General features: G+C 39.0%; 1 pseudogene; it reads left to right on the top strand.

The window, feature by feature from the left end:
• Window positions 1–9,751: 9,751 nt before the first annotated feature.
• The window catches only part of LOC136701590 (NLR family CARD domain-containing protein 3-like), a 29,707-nt pseudogene continuing 20,243 nt past the window's right edge, over window positions 9,752–19,215 (top strand).

The following is a 19,215-nucleotide window of genomic DNA, read 5'->3' on the forward strand; positions in this document are numbered from 1 at the left end:
CTTTCACAGAGGGGTGAACTTCCTATATTGCCTTCTGAAAGTCTCTGCAACTCAGACACTCTTTGTAAATCTATTCATTTCACTGATATATTGCCAGTTACATGTCCCATTTCAATATGTCTTGTTTTTTCAATTAAATCTAGGAATTAAATGATTTGCACATCAAATGATTCTTTTTGTTTTTATTTACAGAAAAAAATTATATATATATGAAGAGAAAGGTGCATGGTAAAAAGTTAAGTTTGTTTGGAATAGCAGCCTGTGATTCCTAGGGTTGTGGAGAGGGTGCGCAACATTAGCTGTTCACAGTTAAATGCAGACTGAAAGGGAGTCAATCTGCTGTTTGGAAGCTAATCTTGACCACTTACTTGGGGATATTCATGGCAAAACACTGGACTGTCCGTACAGGTTAATACATGTTGTATTAAAATGTGAAGAGATGTTTCTTTCATTCTGAGTGAAAATTTCCCGGGTCTCTCACAAACATGATGTCGCCAAAGAGAATAAGACAAGCACTGACATGAGTTTAATATCTCTATGATCCACATTTATACAGCTTTATACTGACATGAATACAATTGATATAGAACTAGTAAAAAGGAAGCTAGTCTCTTGTTTGTCTTTTTAAAACACAATAAAAAAAATCCCAGAAGATATATTTTCTCATAAATGTGAGACAGGAACCTGGATTAAGAAGATTTTGGTTTCCCAATATTTTTTACAAAACCAGAATGCTTTGACCAGGCCATTTCCATGAATGTGACCCAAATCTGATTTTAAAAAAGTCAGTCTAATATGATTTGTGCTGTTCACGCCACACAAATGACACATCCGTGTCACATATGAAGAAACCAGGTCCCTGAACTTTCCCTTCCAAAGCATGCTATAAGAAGTGTGTGTCAGAGCTAGAAGAAGACAATTCACTCCATAGCTCTCCATTAACACCCATTCATTTTGGGTTTTTTTTAACCAATATTAATGGTATCTCCAAACCGTTTCTGATTAATTATGACACTGCCAATGTTCTCTCATTTGATCTATAAGCTCAACAAACTATTTACAGTTTAAACATTTTTCCACAACAAAAAGATGATGTGATAAATCTGTGATACCAAAACACTGTGCTGTAATCTTTGAAGAAGAAGCTCAGTATAATCAGGAAGCATAGCGATTTGCCCAGCGCTGCTATTTGACAGGCTTGTGGCAATGAAAATTATGTCTCTTAATTGGGGCGAATAGTGTATATTTATTTTGCATTCTTGTAATATGTCTAACTTGACTTGTAATCATGCCTTCTTAAAATGTTAAATTTTTTCTGGTTCTTTAGTTATGTTTTTTTAAAGCATAATTTTCATTAAATGTTTATTTCAAATTATCATACCCACTGTTTATTATAATTAGAATAATAATTATTTTATATATTTATATTTTATATTTATTTTATTTTATATTTATTTTATTTTATATTAAATTTATTTTATAATTATAAAATATATTTTATATTTATAATTAAATTATAACATATAATTATAGAGTTTTAGAATGCATAAACAGACAAGAACAGAAATATTCTCCAGTATTGGTGATACTGAGCAGAGCAGGCTCTAATTAACTTGAGTGCTGATCAGAGATCCATGTTAGGGGTAGAATTTAGGGCCTGTTAGGGGTATCGCTTAGTCTCCTTAAATATTCTTTATTGTGTATCACCTTGTTAAGAATGTAACAATGTAATAGGATGATTATAAAACATATATTTCCACTCATTAGGTCTGGCTGGTGTAACCGCGTTTAAATCTGTTGCATAACATATAATACACACACCTGTAACCACCTCACAACTTCTGAATTCCAGAATTTGAGCATGTATCAGTCCTCTTGGCACTACGTAGGGCAGTGTTGGTCCACCATGGGATCACTCAGATTGAAGGTGAACTGAATTATAGTTGACGGGTGGCTTTGGAATTTGTATAAAGGCAAACCTTGTGGATAGATGAACACAAGAAAAAAGGGGTGGAGGTGGGAGTAAGTCTCAGACACAGAAATGACATGAGTTTGCAGGGTATATATAGGGCTGAGGGGTGGAGTTTGAGTTTGGCCCTACTCCCAAAATGGTATTATGACATAACTTAAATTTGCTTGTATTGACCACGACCATAAATGTTGAAACGAGAAGGTAAATTCAGATAGTTTTTGGGTAGGAGTTCAGCATGGCTTCAGAATGCATAAAAAGGCAAACCCCCAGAAATTACAGGCATGCTAGGCATTGAGTGTTGCAAAATGGTCAAGGTTGGAAGGTACATGGGTCAAGGGTTTGGTTGGTTTCCTGGATTCTGAATAGGTGAGTGAAAAGGGGATTAGTGAGTCCATGAATTGAGTCAATTTAATGAACTAGGGCATGACTAAGAGCCATGTGAGACAGTAGAGAAATAGCATTAGTTTGAGATGAATGAATGTCCTTTATTGATTATTATGATGACAGAAGAGTTAGAGTAGAGGAAGATGGTGCGACTGGGTGATTCCTCAAGTCCTCAAAGTGCCACAGTGACAAAGAAGTAGTGATTGCATAACACGAAAGCATCAGCAGAGTTAATCTCAAGACGGCTGAGATGATTGGGCTGGTGTTAAGTAGCTGCCATGAAAGCCCCCAAATACTATAAAGGGGGCAGCATTAATGATGTCCTCAGTTGACGGGTATGCCATAAAGGTGCCATTCCAGTGGCAAAGAGGAAAACTAGAAGGAAGAAGTGAGAAAAGGAAGGGCGCTCTATACGGATGATAGGCATAGCACAATAAGAAGCCCCAAAAAGGAGAGCTGATTGTCAGCACCACAGGAACAGTAAGACAGAAAGAGGACAGCTCGTCACATGGGAACAGACATTGAAAGTGACAGAATCCGTATGGTGCAGAGGAGACCAATTGTGGAGTCAGGGTCGAAAGTTGACTCAAGTATGGCAGAGATGCCTCAATGGCAAAAGGCAGGTGCCAGAAGAGAGGCAGCGTGTGAGAGGGTGCATTAAAACTGAGAAAGACATCCAGGGAAGAGGTGAGGTCAGGTGCCTGGATTGCCAGACAGGAAGTTGGTTCATGGCATTGCCTGAGGAAGGAGCATGGACTGTAAAAGTAGAAGTTGGGAACAGCGTAGCCGCAAAGGGCAGAGGTCGGGCCGAAGATCCACAGGAAGTGAGAACACGAAGTGTGTAGTCACGAAGGTGGAGGAATCCACAGCAGTTTCTGAGGAGAGAGCGCAAGCTGAGAAGTTGGAGGCAGGGGCTGGCGCAAGGAAGAGGCAGGATGTGGTGCATCCGCGAAGGGGAGGGGATTTGGATGAGGTCCAAAGAAGGAGGACGAGCTGTAAGGAGGCAGGGTGTGGTATGGCCACAAAGGGGGTGGGTTGGGATGAAGGTCCACAGCAGCTTGTGAAAAGAGAGCATGAGCTGGAAAGCTGGAGGGTGGGATCAGCGCAGCAGCAGAGGGGAGGGGTCAGGATGAAGGTCTGCAGCAGTACCTGAAAATTGAAAGCGTGAGCTGTAACATTAGAGTCTGGGTATGGCGTGACCGTGTTGAGTGCCCAGAGAACTGGGTGGAAGGCCAGTCTGCAGCAGAGGAAGAGGAGCAGAGAGTGGCCACATCTAAATGGGTGCAATGCTGTCTGTCAAGGCAGTGTTGAGGGAAGCAGGTTCCAATATATTCAAAATTGCAATCATCTTGGCAGGCACTATAGGTGAACTAGTGCCCTGGTAATGGTAATGTGCAAAAATATTTCTAAATTAGCTCAGGTAAAAACACAGTAATTTCAAATGCAGCCCCCTAAGGCACCTACACAACCAGGAAGACAAGAAAGACGAAGGCTGGATGGATGCACATGGCAGCAGGGAAGGCTGATCAGGAGTCTGATTCAAACGTGAGGCAGTAGATCAGCAGAACCAACAAAGCAGTCACGTCAAGGTTAACGTCATGAGCCAAGTTTGTCCGACATGAAAATGACGTGAGTTTGCAGCTTATATATAGGGTTTTTTACTTCCATAATTTGTTATTACATGACTTTGGCTGGCATGTCACCTTGTCTTGTCAGGGAGGAGTTTTGAGCTTGTCCAAGGGATGAACCAAGCTAAAATGTCTGCCGACTTTGATAACTGATCTTTTAGATCTCAAATAAAGACTACAAAATTTTGGGCTTGGTGACCTTGTTAGCAGCTCCTGTTCCACATACCTGGTAGGAAGAGATAAAAAGTGGTCCAGCTGCTTGAAAAGTACAATGGTAATTCTCTAAACACAGACTAGAATATGGAGAAACCACAAGATTGCATTCTATTCCATTACATTTACAGTTGCCAAACATCCTTGAAAGACACAGAATTGTATCGATTTTCAACACTAAAAGACGATTTCCACATTGAAACGATACAGGACGCCATTGGCTTAGGAACCACAGAGGATGGGGGAATTGGAAATTGGAAACAGCTGCATTTGTCCCTCCCTCCCCAAATTGATTCCACAGAGAGAGAAAAAATGTGCTTTTCTTCCCCAAAATTTTATTTTGAATGTGCGCCACTGAGGTTAATGCATTTTAGCAGTGAGTCAGACACAGGGTGGGTCTTCTTTCAGCCTTCGTTAAGGCCCCTGTTCAAATATAAAGCTGCTACAATCATCAGCTTCACCATCAGAGTCTGGTTTATAAAGTTAGTGTTGACCAGCTCTAGGCTGAGGTCAGTAACGAGAGCACAACAGATAACAGACGGATAATTACAGTTATGAAAGTAGCTTGTGTATAATGTCCTTTTAGGGTAACATAGTAGTAGGATTTGTTCAGGTTGTGTGTATAGTAGTAGTAGATCAGGTTGTGTGAATGCGCTCTAAACATGCAGCAAGTTTTAGTCTCTGGCCGTGTCCCAAACTGTACTCTTCTGCTCTGAATATTGTGTAAAAATGAATATACTGCCCTTAGCAAGTGCTCTCTGTAGTGTAGTATGTAAAGCTCCATAGTGTGTTGTTTGGGACAGAGCCTCTGTCTAACATTAACGTTAATCTTATCTTAGTGAAGCTCAAACTATATCATTCATTCATTCATTCATTATCTGTAACCCTTATCCAGTTCAGGGTCACGGTGGGTCCAGAGCCTACCTGGAATCATTGGGCGCAAGGCAGGAATACACCCTGGAGGGGGTGCCAGTCCTTCACAGGGCAACAAGTCCTTCACAGGGCAACACAGACACACACACACACACACACACACACACACACACATACACCTACCAATGTGTGATTTTGGATTGTGGGAGGAAACCGGAGCACCTAGAGGAAACCCACGCAGACACTGGGAGAACACACCAACTCCAGTCACCGTGCCGCCCTAACATTAACATTTTGACTGGAAATACTGGCAAAAAAAATTTAAAAAGCCTTTATATAAATGTGAATTATACCATTTTACAGTTCTTAAAGTTATGAGGCTTCGCTGACCAATCCACAGCTCATTACTCAAACACACAACTGAAACAAAAATGGGGTGATTTATATTGTTTCTTTCAAGAAACTGTGAAGAAAACAGACCTGTTTATCCGTGTCACATTTTAAAACGGAGCCCAAACATTGAGGATTGGGGTATTCATCTATCCATGTATGGACACTATGAGAGGAGTGCCCCCCAGAGGCCATTCAGTGAAGTTCATATGAGAGACTAGAATGTTCCACTGCTTGCACATAAAATCAACATGAGAGACGTGCAGGGTTGTGATCACTCGTTCTTAAGTTTAATTGGTGACTCTTCGAGGTTCTGTGACTGTCTTCATCTAAAGACTAGTGAGTATATGTTGTTCATGCACATTGCGATTAAGATACTGATAAATGTAGATTGTGAAGTCTGGATTTGTGGTGCAGCTGATAAGGCTAATTTTATTTTGCCAAGGTGTTTTCTAACATCGTTGATACATAATTGTTTCGAGAAATGCCCACAGTAGTTATATATTTTTAATGGACGTATTGCTTCTGTTTGTTTATTGAACCACACACACACACACACACACACACGGTCATGTTGATCTACAACAGAAGGATTAATAGAGAGAGATTACTGAATAACTGTAGCATTCTTACAGATGGACCATACAGTAATCAAATGTTTGAGCAAGCAGCAAGTAACATACTCCCCACTCCAGCAACTGCGTCTGTTAGTTGACAGAGGCTCAGGCTCCATCTCAAATTGTGCCCTGTTCCCTACATAGTGTACTTCACGCGTTATAAAATTAAACTACTACACACAGTCTACTAAAATTGATATAATCTGTTTTCATTATCCAACATACACTGCAGTATTCTGGGTGCAGAAACGTATTTTATATCAGATCTACATTGTGCACTTAAGAGTGAACAGAGACATTTGTGATTCTGCATGTAGGTCATATTTATCAAGCAAAAACTAACCCAAAACAGAACAAGGATACAGGATAAAACATATCCTTCACGAATCTGGTAACCCTGAGCTCAGGGTCAGGTCAGATTCTCTCCCCTGTGAAGTGATGTGACGGTGTCTTGTGTTTGTACACACAGGAAGAGATGCAATCATTGTGGAATTTTTCCTAGCTGTTTATGTTGAGTGCTAAACTACAGCTTTTAATTCACATTATTGTGGAGACGTCTGTAAAAACAGCTCAGAGTTAACAGTTAAGCTAAGGTTTAACTCTTTTGGTGGAAGCACAGGAGAGCTGTAAAAGAGCCCCAGTAAACATTTAGCCATTGATTCAACGTTGAAATAACGTAATGACTGCCGTCTAATCAACGTTCTCTTAAGGTTGAAAATGAAAGTTGAAAAGACGTCCAGACACAGACATTGAAAAGACGACTACTAGTATTTTGGACGTCCATTGACGTTATTAATTGGTCCCGAAATAAATTACTTGTATAAAATGCATTTTGGACGTCCACTGACGTTATTGATTGGTCACCAACGTTGATTAGACGGCAGTCATTACGTTATTTCAACGTTGAATCATCGGCTAAATGTTTACTGGGTTAAGATGGAATTTGGACGTCCATTGATTTTTAAAATATGTCCTTGACGTACAGACTACTTTTAGACGTATTTTGAAAGTCCATGGACGTTCATTGTTTACTGGGGCTGCATGCGTCAAAACTTCACCCCCTAAGGTTATTAGTGAAGGACACCAGACAAAATTTCCAGCAAATTTTCCTTGGGCAATTCTTTTCCATGAAGTGTTCTTCAACTTGACTATGACCTTAATGACGAATAGCACCTTATGTTCACATCCCCACATGGACACCCACACACAATGTCCCACACACAGAGAATGAATTTTGTAAATTACATTCACAAAGCAACATGAAATAGCCTCTTTGTTGGCCATGTGTTTGCCTGACCTAGGATGGGAGATGGGATAGTGGATATTGCTTATTTATAAGTGAAATGGGATGTTGCACGATTAATCGTATTTTTATTGTTATCACGATATGACTTTTTTGCGATTAAACGCATCGACCAATGCCACGATACCTTGAATAACAGCAGACTCAAACTGCATTACCCGTTTACATTACCCTCTTGCAGCAGCAGAGGGAGCTTGTCAGGCTGCAGACTATAATCACTTGATGTAACTGAGGTAAAGCTAGGGGGATGGCTACAGTGAATGTATGCTCTAAACACACAAGCTCTGAAAATGAGTGCAGGTCCGCAGGCCAGTTATTGAATTATTGAATATTTAGGGCTAGTTGTTGTCATATTTATGGGAGTGTTGTTGTCATGTATTAATTTCACTTGACAAGTAGACACCTCAGCAGACAGACACTCACACCATGGTTATGTGTTAAAGTTTCCACATTAATCATGTATTAACATGTTAACGATGACAGCATTAATTTTTATAGACACTGTTGTGTAGCACATTCACCTACCAACGTGTGGTTTTGAACTGTGGGAGGAAATTGCACAAAGACAAGGGAAGAACACACCAGACTCCTCACACAATCACTGATAAATAATTTGATACAACAAACAGACGGCTCTCTTTTGACCTGTTCATTTTATCTGTTACGTGCCCTGAATGTCAAGCTGAATAAAAACATTTAATGCATGGTACTAACACTAAGTTCTACATTCTTTTTTTTCTGCCTGTTATACACACTAAAAACAAATACAAATAATAATTCACCTGTACATTTTTAGCCATCAACAACATAATACGTTTTCCTTCCACATGCCACATTTTATTAAACCCAAGTGGGGTGGGGGGATTAAGGAACAAGGAGCTAGCATTTTTTCCTTATACCCCACCAGACCAGGGGGAATTATTTTTATTTAAATTTTTTTTGAGGAGTGAGGTGTTAAGAATGCGCCACAAGTGAGCAGTCCAACTCAATAGACTGACACTGACATGAGAAAGTTCGAGTGATGTTGGAAACTGTGTGTTATGTGTGGATACAAGTCCGATATTGTGATCAGATTTGTTACTAATCACAAAGCGTTTAGTTGTTATTTAATGATAAGTCAATATTTGGGGACGTTTTTAGGGACATATACAGTGGGTGGATCTTAAGCCAAGAATTTTTCTACTTAACCACCACCTGGAATATACAACCTTCCCATGAGCACCCAAATCAGCAGTTTTTTATTATTATTTTTTAAAATAAATTATTATTTTAATATAATAAATATAATGGCCTTAGCTAGAGTGTGGAATGTATGATGAATTGTAGTGCAATATGATGAATGTATATGAATATGATGATGTATATAATGTAATTGTTCTTAAAAAATTATTGATTCTTGAGACTTTACTCTTTAGAAACTTAGCCTGGTCACTATAAGTGACCTCTTTGATCACTCCTTTCTCCCCCGAGCCCAGATCAGAATTTCAGGTTACACTTCTAGTGTGGAGAGAGGAATCATAAAAAGAAACCTTCATGCTTATTTTCAACAAACTCTGCTCCTTCAATGGAATTTGAAGAAGGAACAAGAGACTCACTTAATGGTCAGCTTACTTATATTGCATCTTAATTAATCCCACTCAAATGTAATCAACTTGTTCTAAGCAATTGTGAAATAAATACACTCGTGTGAGAAACTCCTGTAGGAAGATTGCATGAGCAACATTTTTTTGATAATAATTGCAAAGGCATGATTCAGAGAGGTAACAGTTTTAGCCTTTCATTCCTAAAGTCTTTGTCTTGTCAAATGTCATAAATTATATGTGATGTCACTACTTCAGGGAGGTTCTAGTCTGAAAAGACCTTTGAAATTAGATTAGAACCAGGGAGGGATTTTCCCACCCTCAGGACCAGTCAGACCTTTAAGCTGTGGGTCAAAATGACCGGTTTAAACCACTGGCACTTAAGCATTTCAATAGAACACTCAGTGAATAAAGTTAAGAGAGTGGAATAAGGAGTGCCGAACCCAGATTAGAGAAGCAGTGTAGTGCTGAGAGGGAACAGAATAGAGATGGGAGAAATGAAGTTCAGCAAGAGACACTCAGCTTGGAGAGAACAGAAGAGAAGAGAGACAGGCTACAGGGAAATGGGAAAATATAGGAACTAATGTTTCCCATTAGGAAACTTGGACTTCCATTTTAAAAGTTCAGCACCACAGATATGAAGTGAGCGAGAAGAACTAGTAGCTTCACACCAAAGTGAATCTACTTCAGTTAAGATTAGGGCTATGGCCGCAATGCAATAGAAATTCCAGAGAAAATCTTCTTTCAACATTTATATTAATAAATTAGGAAATTTTCCATGGGATTAGGTACAGAGCATTACATATTTTTGATTATACAAGCCATGTGTACCTAACTGTAATTGAAATCATTTTAAGCAATGGTTGCTCCTTTAATGAGCTGAAAGGCTGGTGTAGCTACATTTCCATTCCAACCAAACATGGGCTCACCTCATCAACTGATTTTAAGACTGACTCCAATTGGATTCAGTTGTGCTTCTGCTTGATATTTTTACATATAATTTATTTTAATATAAAGTAAAATAATAAAATATATTTAAATAATCTAAAATATAATGTGTCACAAGCGCATCTATCCTTGTGACAAGATCTGCGCTGCATAGTGATTTGCATCCTCCCAAAGACACAAGTGAGAGCAAAGACCTGTACCTGACACTGAGGCATAAAAAAACCAATCTTATGCAGTGATTATGGGTAACTGATAACACTGATGTGCCTGAAAACTAGTACCAGCACCAAGCACTGCACTGGTAAAAAACAGGTTTTATTTTATTGATGTTAGTTAATAGGTTGGAATACAGATGTTGTTTTAATATAGATATTGCTCAAATGGCCATGTACTTCCAGTTCAGATTAAGGATAAATGGACCAAGTACTGTCAAATGCACACTTTGTATTACTAGAGTGTAAAAATTGACAAAATGTTTTGTTTATTTTATATTTGTCTTCTTGTTTTCGTTGTTTTTTATTATAACTTTGCAGGTCAGTGAACATGAGGCAGATGTTGTTGTACACTTAATGGATGGTCACTGGATGTTCATAAGCACAGGGCCCCTGTTGAGCCAGTTCGTGTTAATGTGAATTGATTGGTCCCTTATACATTATTTTACATTTTTGAATGTTTTAATTAAGCTTATGTAATAAATGTTTGAATCATCACTTTTCAGCAAGATTAAATAATTTGATTATAAAAGATTAAACATTATAGAGGGTTATGCTGACGTGGGGTATTCCACAAAGCAGTACTGAAATGGAGCCTTGTTAAAATGCAAACAAGTGTGAGCTTGATACACCAGTCTTTGTTTTCAGAAAACATAATTATTCATGTTTGTTGGAAATGTTGGGGAATGTGGTCTTCATATACCCTCAGGCACACCTCATTAGTAGGGAAACCAATATTATGCTTTTGATGGCCAAAATTGTAAAGTGATGCTAGAAATATATTTTTTCAAATATTTGGTGTTTGGTGTGTATAACGGGCAGAAAATAAACAATTTTCATCATAGGATCAAATGGAAGACTCTGCTCTCGTGTCTAAATCTGAGTGAGTTATTCACACACAGATCATACACAAGTTTCAGTAATCATCTTATTTCACTCCTGTGTTTTTGTAGTGTGTAAGAGACTACAGACACAAGCCACATATTCCTCTGTCTCAGTCTTTTCCCCCTGTTTACTTTGTGTTGTGCATGGAAACTTAAAGGTCTCTTTTGGCAGTATGGCTGTATCTCAACATCCCTGATTATTCTCTGCCAAAATATATTTTGAGACTGAAAGCTGTTATACCAGTTCTATTAGTGTGTGCACTGGGCTAAGATTAAGCTACAGTACATCACCCTCTATCGTTTTTATGAGAAGGTCACATGTGCCATACCTGACTCTACTTCCTGAATCAGAAACAAAAGTAAAGTGGTGAGGAGAGAAGAGGAGAGGCTGAGCTTTAGCAGACGAGGCAAAGAGATTTCCACCAAAGCAGCGCTGTTCACACGGTGAGTTTATACTTAAGGGAAATGTAGAACGATGGAGTGGAGATTAAAATAATAATAATGTAGCACGGAGTGTTTCCAGATATTACACTAAACTCAGAGATTAAGGTTTAATGCTTCAGGGAGAAAATGGCAGTGAGAGGGTGATGAAGGGCTTCCTTATATGGTGGCCATATGTAATTCATGGGCTTGTACTATGGTAATGATATGATAATTGTAAAGAAATGTGCATGTGTTCCCAATTTCTACTAATAAACCGGATAATAATAATTTAAAATAAATCTGTTGTTTATGCAGTTTGTGAATCAACCTTTGTGAAATTTACTGAAGCGTCAACTTACATCTGGAAGTCTGAACTTAAACTGAACACAGGCTTTGTGTTACACACTCTTTGACCAAAAGTATATGGACTCCACCTTCGGTGTTTCTTCTGAAATTAAGGACACTACATTGTAGTGTTCCATTTTAAGGCAGCACGTAGTGTCGCAGTCACACAGCTCCAGGGACCTGGAGGTTGTGGGTTCGATTCCCGCTCCGGGTGACTGTGAGGAGTGGGTGTGTTCTCCCCATGTCCGCGTGGGTTTCCTCCGGGTGCTCCGAGTGAATGTGTGTCTGTGTTGCCCTGTGAAGGACTCCATGGGTGTATTCCCGCCTTGCGCCCAATGATTCCAGGTAGGCTCTGGACCCACCGCAACCCTGAATTGGATAAGCAGTTACAGATAATGAATGTTCCACTTTACTGCAGTCAGTCTTTTCACAGATGTTATGCTAGATTTTGAACCTGTGAGGATTTGATATCATTCAGCTACATAACCATGATGGTAGAATTTCTGGATCACATTCACCATTGGAGCAGGAATTTATATTCTTCTAGCCCATAATTGGCTAGTCTGAGTGATTGAGTCTGATGATATTATGTTCAGCTGCTCCTTTGGGTCCCATTTCAGGTTTATTCTATGGAGTTCATACACTGTTTTAAGAAACTAAAGAAGTGTATGTCACTTTTCTTGACACTGCATGATATAACTTAATAAAGACTGCTTATTGTATTGAATTAATGCAGGGGGTTGTTAGGTTTCAGTTGAGTAAAGGGTGTAATGATGATTTTGCTTGTGCCTATTAGTGTAAAAAGATTAGATTCACCTCAAATAATTGTATTTAATTTGAAGTATCTTCAGTTTGTCCAGTCTCATTAATTATTTTTTTGTATTCTTTTGACTAAACAGAGAGGGGTCCACCTGTGTTTGAACAGTAAAAACACTACAATGGAACTTAAGAACTCCAGCAGTGGAGGAGGAACCTCTGACCAAAAGTGAGTAACTCTCCTTTAGAGCTAATTCAGAGCGAAACTGTTTGGACTTCAACTCTAGAAAAACAACAAAATACACAATAATTAAATGTAAAACAGGATAAAACCAAATGCTGACAGTATATTAATTTATTAGTGGTTTATTGTCAAGTAATGTGCAATTCATATTAATCAATGTATTACTTGTATTTTTATTTTCTTTTTATATTTGCTTGCCAATTAACCAACTGTTTTGGAGATAGACACTCTTCCTCTGATCTGGCATACAGGGACAGATTGGGTCTTATTGGGCAGGAATGGTGTATTTTACAGTTTGAAATACAACTTTTTCTGACAATTTGATTATAAGTTAATTGTAGTGGAAATGTGGGTCAAAACATTTTCTTTGTACAGGTTAAAAAAAATCATTAAAACCTTACTACTACTACAACTACTACTACAACTAATAATAATAATATATTAAATGGCATATACACAAAGAACATTCAATGTATTGAAACCTTGACACCCTTGGAATCATGTGATAACAACTCACTGTTGAGATGATGAGACTTGTGCTGCATGTGCAAATACATTTTGTAGACAAACATATTGGCACACACTATCTAAGTATTCACTTCAGGTGTTCCATTTAGTCCCATTGCAACTGGTCAATATAATCAGGCATCTAGCCATGCAGTCTGCCTTATATATAATATATATTATATAAACAATTGGGAAGGTATGGGATATTCTAAAAATCTCATTGAATTTAAATGTTGCACTATTACAGGATGCCACCACTGAACCAAGGCAGTTTGTGAAATTACTTTATGCCACAATCAATGGTATTATTAAAAATGAGAGTATTTAGGAGTCACTGCAATGCAGCCACCAAGTTACAGTGTGAGGTCACAGAGTGCTGATGTACACAGTGCCTAAAAGTTGCCAGTGATCTGCTGACACAGAAACTGTTTCCAAAATCCTCTGGCATTAATATCAGCAAAAGAAAGATATCTTAATGACATGGGTTTCCACAGCTGGGCTGCTACATGCAAGCCTTACATCACAAAGCACGATACCAAGCCTTTGATGCCGTGACTCCGCTGGACTCTGGAGCAGTGGAAATGTGTTTTGTGGCATGACAAACCATGATTCTCTACCTGGCTGTCAGATATATAGTTAGAAAGGAGTTTTCAATCCAGAGACTACTCAGAATCACTCGGTGCAAGGCAGGAACGCAAATTCAAATAGATTTATTGCTTAAGTCATTTTCAGTGGAAACTGCACTGCTTTTTATGCCAAAAGGGAACACAAATGACAGGGTTTTTATTGAAGTCTGCAACAGATTTTTTTCTTGCCTGCTTCCACAAGCAGTTAATAACCAGACCACCCAAACCCACCTCTCCCAGCGAGTAATTGTACCCTGGCCTGCAAATATTTGGCTGTGTGCCTGCTTTTACTGCACTGCTGCACATTGTGTCCTACCTGAAAATTACTTTTTACAGATCCCATGGGACCCATGATCAGCCTTGTGCAGAGCTCTACCCATAACAATCACCTTACAGCACTCTTGCAACTACATTAGATACCAAATGATCTACTTACCATCACCAAGTCTACACCAAAGTGAACATTAGCTGGTGAACACATGACTGAGCCAGTGTTAAAAAGGCACAAAAAGGGATCAAGGAAAGTTAAATATCTGCACAATCTTGGAAACAATGTCCCATTTGTCTGGCACCTACAGTCATTACTTGTTGGATTTTTACAGCTTTATATACCTTATATACATTTATAGCTTTATAAACCTTGCTTTGTGAGAGGCAATCTTATATATGTAGTTTTAGCTTTATGGCAAGCTCTAATTTATATATACATTAGTAGCTTTATGAATGGCAATCATCATGTATCTAGCTTAATACACCCTGCTTCTTATTCAGTAAAATGAGCTGAAATAGAAAAGCATTGGGTAATGTGTTTTTGTTTTGTTGTCAGACAGAAGACACAATGTGCTGCTTCTCCAGGACACAGCTGTGTGTCTTTGAAGAGTGACGTGTCCATGGGGATTCCTCCTGCATTCAGCCATGCAAGAGACCCCAGTTGCGTGTCTTTGAAGAGTGACGTTTCCATGGGGATTCCTCCTGCATTCAGCCATGGAAGAGAGCCCAGCTGTGAGTCTATGAAGAGTGACTGGTTGAGAAATGAAGCCTTTGAACAAGTGTGAGTTATTTCAAATAACACTGCATAAAAACAACTAGATTTTTAGCCCCATGAACACTCACAAACTTCAATAATTTATGACAGTTAATGGACATTTGTAGTTTCTGAACCTCACATTCTCCAGTGCTGAAAATGGGAAAATTCAGAATCGAACCCACTGTGAGGACATATATGTGTGTGTGTGTGTGTGTGTGTGTGTGTGGAATTCTGAACAACAGAACGCTATCTTATTCCCTGTTTTTGAGCCACAAGTGAATATATGTCCCATATTACACCATTCTAGTGTAATAAGCGTTTATGATCCCAGTGGTCACGGAGAATAGTTACCACTGACCATAAGCAACAAGACTAGAAAAGTAACACATACAGACATACTGTGCTTTTTGTCAACTAAAACTAGAACACAGTGCCATGCTCGGGGGAGAAGTAATGAAACTGGGGATAACTGCATATTTAGTGCTTTTTTTTTTACAAGGGTAATATTCAGAAAGAAGCGAGTGAACAACAACACAACTCTGGAGGGTGAATAATGCCAGTGGAGACCTCTACACACACAGTAGAACAAACACACAACTACAAATATCCCCCACCCTAAATACCTGTTAAATTACCCCAAAGCAACCCAAACTAACAATAAAGCCCACCGAGCATGATGAGAGTCACTCCATGAGCTCCCCATTCTCTTCTGCCCATGGGCCATATGCTGTGAAATGGTCCTGATGATCTAAAATCCCCCCCTTTGGCATCCTGCTGGGCCAGGTAGCCAGTCTGGTAGATGGTAGCAACAGGTATGGGCCTGAAAAACAGTGCCACAGTCATTCTAAGCTCCCTGCCAAACATCAGCAGAGCTGGCATGAACCTGGTGGACTCCTGCACCGCAGACTGGCACGTGAGCAGAACAAGACACAGATGGTGGTCCCAGTGTCGTTGGTGCTGTGGCAATGGACATCAGGGCAATAAGTGTGTGGCTGAGTCGTTCCACAAGGCCAACTTTTTGAGGGCCCAGCAGTGTTGTGCACCCAGCCAGTGGCATGCCACAGACATGACCACTGAAGTTGTGTTCCTGGTCACTGTGAAGCTCCTCTGGAACTTTAAACCTGCAAAAGAACTCTGCATACTTGGCATAGGGATGGCATAGGCCTCGGGGCACTTGGTGAAATAATGCATTGTTACCAGCATATAATGACCCCCATTGCAATCCTCTCCGTGGGTGAACTTGAGCGGGTGGACTGTAGCAGGGACTTCTTGGTGTTGCACCGCTCAGAGAATGTGTGCATATATATATATATATATATATATATATATATATATATATATATATATATATTAGGGTGGCACGGTGGTGCAGCAGGTAGTGTCACAGTCACACAGCTCCAGGGGCCTGGAGGTTGTGGGTTCGATTCCATGTCTGTGAGGAGTTGGTGTGTTCTCCCCGTGTCCGCGTGGGTTTCCTCTGGGTGATCCGGTTTCCTCCCACGGTCCAAAAACACACATTGGTAGGTGGATTGGTGACTCCAAAGTGTCCGTAGGTGTGAATGTGTGTCTGTGTTGCCCTGTGAAGGACTGGTGCCCCCTCCAGGCTGTATTCCCCGCCTTGTGCCCAATGATTCCAGGTAGGCTCTGGACCCACCTGAATTGGATAAGTGGTTACAGATAATGAATGAATGAAAAAAAAAAAAATATATATATATATAAATATAATAAATATATATATATATATATAAATAATTAGTGACCAGCCCTTATTATGATCATGGAAAGATGGATGATCATTTTTTGTAGATATCAAGTTACAAAACTGAAATACTGTATTGAAATTACATTTTAGTAATTCGTTTAAACCAAAATGGTCATACGAGGAATTAACAATTTAAAAATGAGGTTTTTAACGTTATTAAAAACAAGCACATACTGCCTTGTTTTGTTTTCTGGTTTACGGCCCCTGTTTTGCATTTGTCTGTTTTCCATTCTGTTTACAAACATCCCATGAGCTTCTATCATTTATTTTGTTTTGATCATAACTCCCGCTTTGCTTCTCCATTGCCCCACCCTGTTCATGTTGCACCTGAGATTGGTTTGTAGCCATAGTTACCTATCCCAGGTGTTCCTTTTTCCATACCTTGTGTGTGTTCGCATGTGTGTGTGTAAGACCTTTTGCCTCTGTTCTGTGGTTGCTTTGCATTATGTTTGTAATTGTGTTTTTTGATGTTAATATGTAGACTGACCTCTCAGATTTTTGTCTTTGCTCTGAATTTATTATTTATTTCTAGTCAGGTATCTTTGCCCTTTTTGCCATGGACTCTAATTAAACATCTCATATCCTCATCCAGCCTTCTTGCCTGTTCCCATGTGTCAGGCAAGGGCAGAAGCATTAACAGAGAAGGTATGTCTTTAATAGGCACAAACACATTGGAGTACACTGAGCAGGAATAAACACCTTCGACAAAGAACACAACAAAATAAGTGACAATTACTGCTTATGTCACTGACAGTATGTATAAACTGGATCCAGTGATTCTGCTGTTTTTAATGAGGAATACTGTAGAATATTTCTGTAGAATTTTTTTTTTCTGTTCTGTTATTTCAGTTCTTGACATAAACTGTGTATAATATACATTCTAAAACTCTAATTATATGCAATAATGTAAATTATAGTTTATATCATGAATTGTATTTCTCCTTTTGGCTTATTCCTGCAATGACATTGTCTTCATTCTCACTGCATTTAGCATGTTTCTTTTACAAATAAGGTAGGCATTAAACTTGACATTAATTACTATTAAATTAAATAAAAAATTTTAAAAAAACCTGAAGAACCAGATGGATTTGAACATTTGAATGTCACATAAAAGGCATGATTACAAGTCAATCAAAGTATATTGGAAATAAGACTTAAAATAATTTATAAAATTAACAGGAGCAGACATCATATAATCAGTTTCATTACATCATGAACAGATGTTTTACAGGTGTGAAAAATAAATATAGAATTTTCACCACGATCTAACCTGTCAAATCATTTTGAACAGCACTGAGCCATTCTCTGCACTTCTGAATTATGCTGAGCTCCTTCTTCAAAGTTTACAGCACAGTGGTTTGGGTCACAGCTTTATCACATCATTTTTAGCACTGCTGTGGATAAACTATGAAGAATTTAAACTATGAAGAGTTTGTGAAGTTTATGGATCAAATGACAAAAAGTCCATTCTCTGTAGAAGAGAACGTGGGCCGTGTCGTATTTTGAAAAGTCTAGGAAATGCCTTTTATTATTGGTTCAGAGACACCTTGAAATGAATGGGAGCCCAGAATGGAGATCTCAAATGGTCCTCTTGTAGCTTCACCACTCACTTCCTGTGGCATGATTTGGAAGACAAATCCTGGGGTAGTGTAGAGAAGCTTGAAAGGAAATACCTGTGAATGCTCAGGGCTCACAATTCTGGGATGTGGCTAGGAATAGAGCTGGCAGGGAAACAGAACGGATCTCTTGATCACAACATGATGAAGTACAGGTATACGGCAGAAGAGGCAAAGATTATGACACTGTTACATAAAATAAAGCAATTTACCAAGTAGTTCTCTAAGGCCTTAGTCAATGTCTTGTTTCCTCACTGCCAGAAAAGTAAAGTATAATTGTTATCCAGAGGGGTGTTGTGAATTTATGGACGAGTGCTCACTTTGTTTGGTCCACTTATATGGACACATTTCACATAAGAAAGAGTATAGTTTGATATGCTCTTGCTTACGTTGCCATGGTGATGGGGTGGACCTATTGAGGGAGTCCACCCACTCACTGGCCTGGTTCTGTCCTCATTCAGTGTCCTGCAGGTTAGTGTTGTCACAATACCAAAATTAGGACTTTCGATGTGATACCTGCCTAAATACCTGAATACAGATACTGAAATGATACCATGGCAAAAACCTAAAATATCGACTTGTTAAGTGTGATGCCACACGTGATATTTCACCGTTTCTGGGTCCAATCCCGTCTTCTGCCCCTTGTCATACATTCATAAGACAGTTATGTGATCTCAGTTCAGGAGTCCAGAAAAAGGAATAAGTTCAACATAAAAGAAGCATATGTGTGTCTTTGCACATTTGAAGCTCATTCTGATCTGTGTGAGCTGCTGTGTGGACTGACTGTGCGATTATCTTCTACAAAAAGTAGCTTGGTGCTAGTCGGGATTTTGTTTATTAAATAACTCGCTAGAAGGTCTGAAAAGTCCCTAAAATTAGAATCTAAATCATTAAGGAAGGGAGAA

Source organism: Hoplias malabaricus, chromosome 7 (assembly GCF_029633855.1).
Source record: "Hoplias malabaricus isolate fHopMal1 chromosome 7, fHopMal1.hap1, whole genome shotgun sequence".
NCBI lineage: Eukaryota > Metazoa > Chordata > Actinopteri > Characiformes > Erythrinidae > Hoplias > Hoplias malabaricus.